Here is a 10,815-nt window from a genome sequence, read left to right as displayed (position 1 = left end):
ATTGCCCTTCTTTCCAAAAAGAAAAAAAAAGACAACATTTTCATATCATTCTCAGACTAAATAGACAAGTTGCTTCCATATATATATATATGGAAATATATATGGAAATATATATATATGGAAAATATATATATATATATATATTTTTTTTTTTTTCTTGGCACATAGCAGGTATTTAATGCACTATCTTCCTTCCCCCCCCCCCCCAGCCGCCCACAGGAGCAGGCAGTTGCTCTGGTGGTCTTCTTCCTCACTTTTCTACCTCCTCCAGGATGGATATTAGCAAAGCTCCACAGAAATGGGGGCTCCAGAAACTCCTGGAGAACCACGCCTGCGCAGAGCACCTAGGTCCTAGGACAGGATGTCGTGGGTCTGGTGCTCCACCAGCATTTCCATACTCTTCACATCTGTGCACCAGAACTCCAGGCGGTCCTTCATGCCCTTGAACTGCTGCAGATCCAGCACTCGGCTGCACCCAGGTCACGTGCACTCACTTGTCCATCTCATCGATGCTGCCTTTCACCAGACCCACTGAAGGGGCCATCATCACCAGCAGCTCATTCAACTTCACCCTGGCGCTCTGGGAGATCTCCTCAAAGGTTAGCTGTAGGTGGTTGGCGGGGTGTGTGAAAGTCATCTCCATGAGGCAAAGTAGCAGGGCCTCATTAGCGGCCAGATCAGGCTGCTGGCCCCAGGTGGGTTTCAAGGTCTGGAACCTCTCAACATTCCCACTGTTGAAGGCACAAAGTGTGTCGATCAGCCACTGCCTGTCCGTATTCCTCAGGGAGTCCAGCACTGGGTGCATGAACAATTCCCCAAAGTTGTAGACGCCTTCCCCAAGAAGTCCTGCCAGGCGCAAAGTAAAAGCTCTCTCCTGCTGCTCAGACACTGGCAGGTCCTTGACATCGATACAGCCCAGGAATTGCAGGGCGTCCTTGTAGTAGGACGGGTGGTTGCCAATAGTCTGATAATACTTGCTGGAAAGATCAGAGAAAGGACTGCGCACGGATGTCACACCTGGTAGGTTGTTAAGCATTTCTTCCACATCTTCCATCGTTTCCTTGGTCACCTGGAGGTCTCCGATGTTCAGTTTTAGAGCGCCTATGGCTGTCTTACACAGGATTACTGCTTCGTCGCTGCTTTTTATCTTTTCCCGAGTCTTTTCCAGAAATGTAAGAGCAACATTCGGATCTGTCATCTGTCTAATGACATGGAGAATGATTTCCACCAAAGACAGAGGATTCACCCTGTGCTCAAACTCACTGATGAAGTTATCATAAAGCTTGATGAGCCCGTCGCCCTGAGTGAAGCAGGGATCCTGCACGAAGTCCAGGATCTGCAGTGTGAGCAGGTGACACAACTTCTTGGTGTAGAGCTCCTCGAGGCTGTGCCACACGGCGGCCTGGTCGGGCCCAGCGCTCTGACTCTGCAGCAGGAAGCCTGGCACATCCTTCATGGCGGCAGCTGTGGCGGCTCCTGGATGGATGCGCGGGTGCGCACTCGGGGCCAAGGGGCGGTGAACGGTGCTTCCATATTTTTTTAAACTACTAAGCCAAGAAGGGATTTTAGTTATTTGTTTTTATTTTTTTCTGAGCCATATCACTGAAATCTTTACCTGTGTAATGTGCTCTTTAAATACCCTGTCTAAGCTGTCCTATAAATACTAGTTCTGGCAAGTTAAGATATTCTTTGTGGATTACAATGCTGTCGACATTTGAAACTATATAAGTAAGAATAGTGATTTCCCACAAATTGCATGGTGTAGAAAATCAATAGGAGCTGATACTAGAAACTGGAACAATAGCTTTAAAATAAAGCCTGCATTATTATGAATGTCGAGTGATCATCCCTTTAGCATAAAACTGAGAACATCAGAAGGGCGAAGGTGGGGGGGGGATCTTGTATTTCACCTATTCAATTTGATGTATAAATTTTGATTTTTTTCCTCATAAGTCATCAGATTTTATTATCTGTAAACCATAGCATGCAAAACTCCATTTTCTTCATGATCCTCTTCACTTACCCTCTCCTCAAACTGAATGTATCTCATGGCAGAGGTCCATGTTGATATTGTTTAAGTACTCACTTTGGATAATGTTTTATAGTTTATAGCATTCACCCCTTTGAGTTACAAAATACCTATTGTGTAACACATTGAGTTGCAATTGTCTATTTAAAAATCTCTTGAGAAGGGATGTTGACATCAATAGGGGCAACAAATTTCTGGCTGAATGTATTCAAGTGGAAAGAAGGAAAGCAAATGGTCAAAGGTCCTATCTTTGAATGAGATTGACATAGCCTGTCAGCTGCCTAAATATTCTCAGGTATTTCAGTACATCTCTAGATGAAAGAAGTATTATGGTTCAGAGAGTTTGCTGTAGATAGGATCATTTGTCAAACTATAACCAAACTTTTTCAATTTACATTAGTAAAGTTATGAAGCTGAACGAGAGCATCCATTTGCACTAATCTATTAGTTTAAAAAAAATCTAGGGGGATAGCAAGCCTTCCCATATCTCTGAAACTGTAAGCATATGTGTATATTCAAGAATGCATTTTAAGCATCATTAATACTGATCCAGGATGGTACTGCACTCATCTTTCTTGAGTATTGGTTTCATTGATGCAGTCTGCCTGAACAACCTTCCTTACTTCAGACTGTTCATCTGTCTTGTAGAAATAGCTCAGTATGTTCATTCATCATTTGAATGATGTGTGGTAAAAGCTATGCTCTTTTTTTTTTCTTCCCTTCCTATGGAACTAGTGTATTTTCACAGACTCTGCTTTCTAAGCCCATTAATAGTAATGATGTTATATGCTTCATTCAAGTTCTTTCCATGGACTGCTGCTCACATCTGAGGAAGCAATAAAAAGCAGTAGGTAGTATATGGAAATGGAGGTGGTTCCCTGCCCACCCCCTCTCCCCTTAAAAATAACAACAACAATTGGAGATAACTACCAACCACTCTATATTTTTTTTAGACAAACAATGTAAAACAAGGTTAGAGGGATGGAGGTAATGTTAAAGTGCAAAACCAAAGAAACTCTGGAAAGAGAAAGTGAAAAGAGTCCTGTGTCTATTTCAGCTTGGTACTATGCAACTATTTAGTGTTCTCCTCTGTGGCATAGATCTCCTGGCAGGTGGAGGATTATTTACAATGTTAGAATACTCCATACTAGATTAACACAATGTGCTCTGTTGGGAGCTCCCTTGGAAGACCTCCCAGAATCTTCCACAAATATGAAGAGCAGGTGTTGGACAGTGTATGCATAAACAGATTTAGCTCAGCCTGAAGCATGAGAACTAGAGCTAAAACACACTTCAAAGCTGAAGCATTAAGTAAAATACAGTGAAATATTAAACAGAAATAATTTATAGTTTCAGATACTTGAAACTAGGTATGCAAAAGCCACAGGGACCAATAATATTGTATTGAGTCCAAAGCACAAACAGAACTCTAGGATATATGTAAAATCCATAGCTTTATGCAAAACTCAGGTGAAATGCCTGCTTAAAAACCTTAGTATTGCATACCTGTGCTTCTTTAAGTAAATATGTGCTCTAATTACTATTCTAAAAATGATACAAATCAATTTAAAATCATGCAGATTGAAAAGGGATTTTATCAAGACTACACCATTCAAAGTACATTAAAATCAATAGTACTTTTAACATATACTTCCCCTATATTGCTATATGTGCCTATCACTGTCTGACACATGTTGCCCATCCTTTATTCTAGAAGAGGACCAAGGACATCATGATGTTGAGGTCAAGGTGTGTTGGACTGTGGCTAATCAGTCCAATATGACCTCAGAAGGCTGTCTCATAGTACCAGCAAAAATAGTTGACTTAAACATTTGGGATGGCTGTCTCTAGATTTCTACATCTTATATTTCCTTTGTGCTATTGAGATAATGATTTGCTGACAATACACATCCCCTTCTATGATGCAGGCATGCTGCACATTGTCTCCTATGTCTGGCAATAAATGCTAAGATTCTTCAGAGAGCCCTTGTATCACGTCTTCTGACTTATCTGTGAGTTCTTGCCTTGTTCCAGATCTTTGTAAAACAGGTTTTTCAAAGGTATACATATGTTTGACATTGGGGCATAGCCCATTGGAAGTGCACTGTTTGCAGTAGACTTTGAATGCTTCACAGTTCAGATCAAGAGAGGACCTCTGTCTCCAAGACCTTATCCTGTCAGGTGATCTTCAGAATCTTCCTAAGACAATTCAAATGAAAGCAGTTTAATTTCCTGAAATGAAGTTGATATGCTGTCCAGGTTTCACAGGTATACAACGATGAGGTCAGCTCAGTGGCTCTGTAGATCTTCAGTTTGATTGGCAGCCTAATATCCCTTCTCTTTCACACTTCCTTTTAGAGTCTCCCAAATGCTGACCTAGCTCTGGCAATGTGCGTGCCAGACTTTTCATCTATGTGGACATCCCTAAAAGTATACTGCCAAAAGAAGTGAACTTATCTGCAGCATTCAAAATTTATGCATTTGTTGCAACCAATGGTTTTACATATGAATTGTGCGGTGTTGGCTGGTGGAAGACCTCTGTTTTCTTCATGTTAATTGTCAGGCCCAAATTAGCACAAGTGGCTTCTACTTCTAGTGAACACCAAATGGTGGACTACACCAGTGCTGCAGGAGGTTCGGGAGACCCCAGGGGCCCTGGCGTCGGAGGCCAGGGAGGCTTCCGCGGTGGCTTCGGCAGTGGGGGCTAAGGTCGAGGCCGGGGCTGTGGCCGTGGGGCCCAGGGAGGAAAGGCCGAAGACAAGGAGTGTGTTCCTGTCACTAAGCTGGGCTGGCTAGTCAAGGACATGAAGATCAAGTCTTTGGAAGAGATCTATCTTTACTCCCTTCCTATCAAGGAAGTCTGAGATCATAGATTTCTTCCTGGGATCTTCATTGAAAGGTTCTGAGGTTCTGAAGATCATGCCTGTTCAGAAACAAACTAGAGACGGACAACATTACCAGGTTTAAGGCTTTTGTGGCCTTTGGTGACTACAATGGCCATGTTGTTCTGGGTGTCAAGTGCTCCAAGGAAGTGGCCCCAGCTATTCGTGGTGCTATCATTCTGGCCAAGCTGTCCATCGTTCTTGTGAGACATGGCTACTGGGGGAACAAGATTGGCAAGCCTCACACAGTAGCCTGCAAGGTCACTGGGCAATGTGGGTCGGTTCTGGTGCCCCTGATCCCCACCCCTAGAGGTACTGGCATTGTTTCAGCTCCTGTGCCTAAGAAGCTCCTGATGATGGCTGGAAGTGATGACTACTACACTTCTGTGAGAGGCTGTACTGCCACTCTGGGCAACTTTGCTAAAGCTACCTTTGATGCCATCTTCAAAACATACAGCTATCTAACCCCAGACCTGTGGAAGGTGACTGTGTTCACTAAGTCTCCTTATCAGGAATTCAACAACTGTCTTGTGAAGACTCACACTAGAGTGTCTGTCCAGAGGACCCAGGCAGCTGCTGTGGCAACTACATAGATGTTTTTTTTTTAAATAAACAAATAAATTGAACTATACCTTCTAAGAAAAAAAATAGCACAAGGGCAAAGTATTGATCCATACCCCCTTTTTTTTTTTAAAGCAATTGGGGTTAAGAAACTTGCTCAAGGTTACACAGCCAGTTATTTCTGGGTGTGGTACTAAGTATCAGAGACTGCATTCCATCCCAGGTCATCCCAACTCTGGGGCCAGTGCTCTTACTCACTGTGCCACCTGGATACCCCTAAACAATTGGGGTTAAGTAACTTGCTCAAGATTAAATGGTCAGGTGTTTCTGGGTGGGTGCCAAGTGTCTGAGCCCGGATTCGATCCCAGGTCATCCCAACACTGGGGCTGGTGCTCTTACTTGCTGTGCTACCTGGCCACCCTGATCCATACCCTTTTGCATCTCAGCCTCAGAGGCTTCATCGAATATATAATTATCTGCAAATAAAAAGTCACATACCAACTTCCCCTTCATTTTAGTATTGGTTTGTATCCTTTTCAAGTTAAAATAGTTTACCCTCACTGTTATAGCTAGCATTGATACCATTTTCAACTGCAATGAAGACAACTAACATCACAGAAAACATCATGCTAAAAAGCACTGGAGAAAGTACATAGCATTGCTTCATTCCACTGGTGACTGGGGAAGTATGAGAGTATCATACTTTATCCAGACCTTATCCACACATGCCCTCAGGAAACTAGCAAACAATACTGATAAACTTCTGTGGTTAAACAATTTTTGTCATGATCTTCCACATGCCCTCATGATTGCCAGTACCAAAGTCCTTGTTTAGCTCAACAAACCTGTACAGACTTCTGTTCTATTCCTGGCATTTCTCCATGTTCTCCTCATCCTAGTGGCCACTCCAAAAAATGTGTATCCAGATTTGCCTTTGATAAGCTGGCCTTCATTTGCCCACCTTGTTCACTGAAGACTGCTATTTGGATTCAGTATCTGCTGAGCTCTCTCACAGCTAGAGGTGTTTGTCTTTGGGATCTATTTGAAGTTTTGTTGTACATGAGTGTGGTAACATTGCGTGTACAAATGGTGAATGGAATCATCTTTGAAAAAAGAAAATGTATATTTTTTTGTGTGTTTTGACCATAGGGTCAAAACATAGGGATTCCTGCCTGCTGTAGTAAGTAGGCCAGAGGTGGGTGGACACAATGTTAAAGCACTTTATCTTTCCTCTTCCTCAACTCCAGGAGGTGATCAGTGTGAGGGAAACGGAGGCAAACAGAGCTAAGTGACTTTCCCAGGGTCACACTTTCCCAGAAATTGTCTGAAGCTTGATTTGAACTAATGAAGAGGAGTCATCCTGACATCTGACCATTTGCTCTCTCCACTTCTCAATTTAGCTGATGTATATAACTTCTCTCTAGAGTATGGTTCCTAGATTGCTTTTGACATATATATTCCATTCAACTATCTTCACACTGAGAAAAGTCTCATGAGTTACAATTATTGTTTTTCCATGTAGGAATGTAAATAGTTCAACTTTAATAAGCTCCTTATGATTTCTTTTTCCGGTTTACCTTCTCATGCTTCTTGTCTTTAAAAGTCAAATTTTCTGTTCAGCTCAGGTTTTTTCATCAAGAATACTTGAAAGTCAGCTGCTCCATTATCTTGCCCCAGGAAGCCCACCAGCATGTATAGTCCCTATCCAGTGTCCCTGGCCCCAGACACAAGCACTCATGAGAGGCCCCACCTCTGGCTCCCGCTCCCCTTACTAGGTCTGGCCCCAGGACTCCAGGCTCCATGAAGCAAGAGGGCTCAGCATGGCGCCATTCCCCAACAAGGTGAAGCAGCTGCCAGGTGGGTAGGGAAAGAGCTACTGCTGCCTCCTCTGCTGCTTCTTCCCCAGGATGCCCCCTGGATGTGGAGATAAAGGAGGAGGTGGCAGTGGACTGCAGAGCAGCTCGGGAAGGTGAGAGAAAAGTGGCCTTGGTGGAGGGCTCCCAGCAGGACCTGGACACAATCACCTTGGAGGACATCAAGGAGCATGTGAAGCAGCTTGAGAAGGCTGTATGAGTCAAGGAGCCCTACTTTGTACTGAGGGCCCTTCGGGTGCTACCTTTCACTTCACGCCATCTCAAACCCTATGTTCTCTACAAGGCTGTTTTTGGCTTTTTCACCTCCTGTAATGCCACCCATAATTCCTTACTCACCTTCTTGGAAAAGCCCACAGAAACAGATTTTCAGTTCCATCCCAGGACAGGAAAAACTGCCTCAGCCCCTCTCTTACCTGAAGTGGAGGCATATCTCCAGCTACTTGTGGTCTTTTACCTGATGTAACAGCAAGCTCTACAAAGAGGCACAAGGGGTTTCTGATGACCTCATGCAGAAAATCAGTACATAGAACTACAGAGCCCTGCACCTGCTGGCAACAAAGTGTTATTATTACCATGCCTGGGTCTATGAGTTCTTAGACAAATTGGATGTGGTACGAAGTTTCCTTCATTACAGGTTACAGACGGCCACCCTTAGGCATGATGCAGACAGCCAGGCCACTCTACCTAACCTCCTGTTGAGAAACTACCTGCATTACAGCCTGTTTGAGAAATTGGTGTCCAAGTCCATGTTCCCCGAGCAAGCCAACAACGAATGGGCAAGATACCTCTACTACACAGGGTGAATCAAAGCCATCCAGCTGGAATACTCAGAGGCCCAAAGAGCGATGACCAATGCTTTGCGCGAGGCCCCCTAACACACACCTATTGGCTTCAAACAGATGGTGCACAAGCTGCTCATTGTCGTGGAGCTACTGCTAGGGGAGATCCCAGACCGACGATAGTTACGTCAGCCCTCACTTAAGCGCTCCCTCATGCCCTACTTTCTTCTGACACAAGCTGTCAGGACAGGAAGCCTAGCCAAGTTCAACCTGGTCCTGGATCAGTTTGGAGAAAAGTTTCAGACAGATGGGATCTACACCTTAATCATACAACTGCAAAACAATGTAACTAAAACAGGTGCGCACATTATCAGCCTCTACTACTCTCAAATTTCCCTGGTTGACATTGCCCAGAAGCTGCAGTTGGATAGCCCAAAGGATGCAGAGTTCGTTGTTGCCGAGGCCATCCGAGATGGTGTCATAGGGACTAGCATCAACCACAAAAAGGGGTATGTCCATTCCAAGGAGATGATTGACATTTATTATCCCTGAGAGCCTCAGTTAGCTTTCCACCAGTGCATATCCTTCTGCCTAGACATCCACAATATGTCTGTCAAAGCCATGAGATTCCCTCCCAAATTTTACAACAAGGACCTCAAGTCTGCAGAGGAGCAGGTGTCAGCAAGAACAGCAGGATCTGGAGTTGGCTAAGGAGATGGCCGAAGATGCCAATGACAGCTTCCCTTGTCATCAGGGCAGCTTGAACAGGGTGGTTAGGGAGGGGGAGGGGTGAGTGGGGGCTGGATCTGCATTTTCCCCCTGTGGGGCTCCTCTTTTCTGGAGAGCCTCTTCCCCCACAGTGTCTCACAGACTGTGCATGTGCAGGGGTGGGGGGCGGGGACTGTCCCCCACTGACCACAGGGCCTCTCTCCAGCCAATGGCTCAACAGATGGAGGGCAGGCAGGTAGGCAGTCTCTCCAGGGCAGGATCCTCACAAGCAGGATAGGAGGGTGCAACTCCATGTTCTCCTCTGGGGAGAGGGGTATGGGGATGGAACACGTTGGGTTGTATATTTTTTGAAGCTTTAATTATGAGTTTTAAACAATAAATTTAAACAATAATTTAAACAACAAATAATTTAAACAATAAATTGTTCTCCAAAAAAAAAAAAAGAATATTTGAAAGTCTGCTATTTTACTGAATAATCAATGACCCTTGAAACATTATACTCAATTTTGCTGGGAAGGTGATTCTCAGTGTTAAACTTAGCTCTGTTGACCTCTGGAATGTCATATTCCAAATCATTTCATCCCTTAATATAGAAACCACTAGACCTTGTGTTATTCTGATTGTGTTTCCACAGTACTCAAATTGTTTCTTCCTGGCTGCATGTAATATTTTCTCCTTGACCTGGGAACTCTGGAATTTGGTTATGATATTCCTAGGAGTTTTCTTTTTGGGATCTTTTTCAAGATGCCTTTGGTGAATTCTTTCAATTTCTATTTTGCCTTCTGGTTCTAGAATATCATGGCAATTTTCCTTGAGAATTTCTTGAAGGATGATTTCTAGGTTCTTTTTTTGATCATGACTATCAGGTAGTCTGATAATTTTTAAACTATCTCTCCTGGATGTATTTTCCAGGTCAGTGGTTTTTTCCAATGAGACATTTCACATTGCCTTCTATTTTTTTTTTCATTTGTTTGGATCTGTTTAACAGTATCTTGATTTCTGACAAAGTCGTTAGCTTCCATTTGCTCTAATCTAATTTTGAAGGAATTATTCTCTTCATTTGCTTTTGCTTTGTCCTCACTGTATCCTCTTTCATCTATTGATTTTAAATTTTATTTTGTGATTAATGGGTTATTCACAGCCCATAATGTCATTTCATTATAATCACTGTGTGCCTCATGAGAATAAAGCATCTGATGTTCAAGAAATGAGCTCCATCATTTATCAAGTCTCAGTGTTATTGCATTTAGAGACCTTTGTCTGCCCCCTTTTATCTATCTTTCCATCTATGTATCTATCTGTCTATTCAATTTTGATTGTTGTTTTGCCTAATTCTTATTTTTTGTTTGTGCCCCAAATTGTATGGCTTGGACCTACCCCTTGCCACCATTACCTTAGTCTTCATCCAAAATGGTAGGATATTTTACCTCTAGATCTATGTTCCCACTTTCATTCTGGGTATCAATTGTGCCTAGGAATTCCCTTTTTATTTTTCCAGAGGAAGAACACTGTCCATGGAAATATGACACTCTCTAGAGAAGGAGACCTTTCAAAATGCAAATTCCTCTTGTTTAAAATTCAGTACAACATGACAGCCTCCCACTGCAGGTTCACACCTCTGCCCCATGGGAATGATCTTCAGTAGCACTGTCTTCTCTATTCTGTGGCAAGACATTCTCTCCTCATATGTCCAATCCTTTTCATCTTTTCTACACAAATAATGAGAGAATTTGTTGAAAGATTCACTAATGTTTAGAGAGACTGTGTCTATAGCAGTCTCTTGATCTATCCATTTGGGACACTTTAAAAAAAATAGAAATCCGTTGTAGTCTGTCAAGTTTTATTCTTGATAAGGGATCTCTTATTTCCAACTATTATTTTCTTTTCTATATGTTTACTGAAGATCTATTTATTAATAACATCTACATATTTTCCCAAAAAATGAAAATCAAGCTCATTGA

At 42.9% G+C, this 10,815-nt stretch overlaps 3 pseudogenes; 2 read left to right on the top strand and 1 right to left on the bottom strand.

Moving 5' to 3' along the window:
* Nucleotides 1–297: 297 nt before the first annotated feature.
* On the bottom strand, nt 298–1,456 carry LOC138170900 (26S proteasome non-ATPase regulatory subunit 13 pseudogene; annotated as a pseudogene).
* Nucleotides 1,457–4,635: 3,179 nt separating this feature from the next.
* Nucleotides 4,636–5,504, top strand: LOC138170899 (small ribosomal subunit protein uS5 pseudogene; annotated as a pseudogene).
* A 1,027-nt stretch (nt 5,505–6,531) lies between these two features.
* On the top strand, nt 6,532–10,499 carry LOC138170929 (26S proteasome non-ATPase regulatory subunit 3 pseudogene; annotated as a pseudogene).
* Nucleotides 10,500–10,815: the final 316 nt, after the last annotated feature.

Source organism: Petaurus breviceps, unplaced genomic scaffold (genome assembly GCF_028583685.1).
Source record: "Petaurus breviceps papuanus isolate PSGF00001 unplaced genomic scaffold, PetGlider_PUasm1.0 40, whole genome shotgun sequence".
NCBI lineage: Eukaryota > Metazoa > Chordata > Mammalia > Diprotodontia > Petauridae > Petaurus > Petaurus breviceps.
The sequence above is the reverse complement of the archived record's forward strand: the minus strand, read 5'-3'. Positions and strand labels throughout refer to the sequence as shown.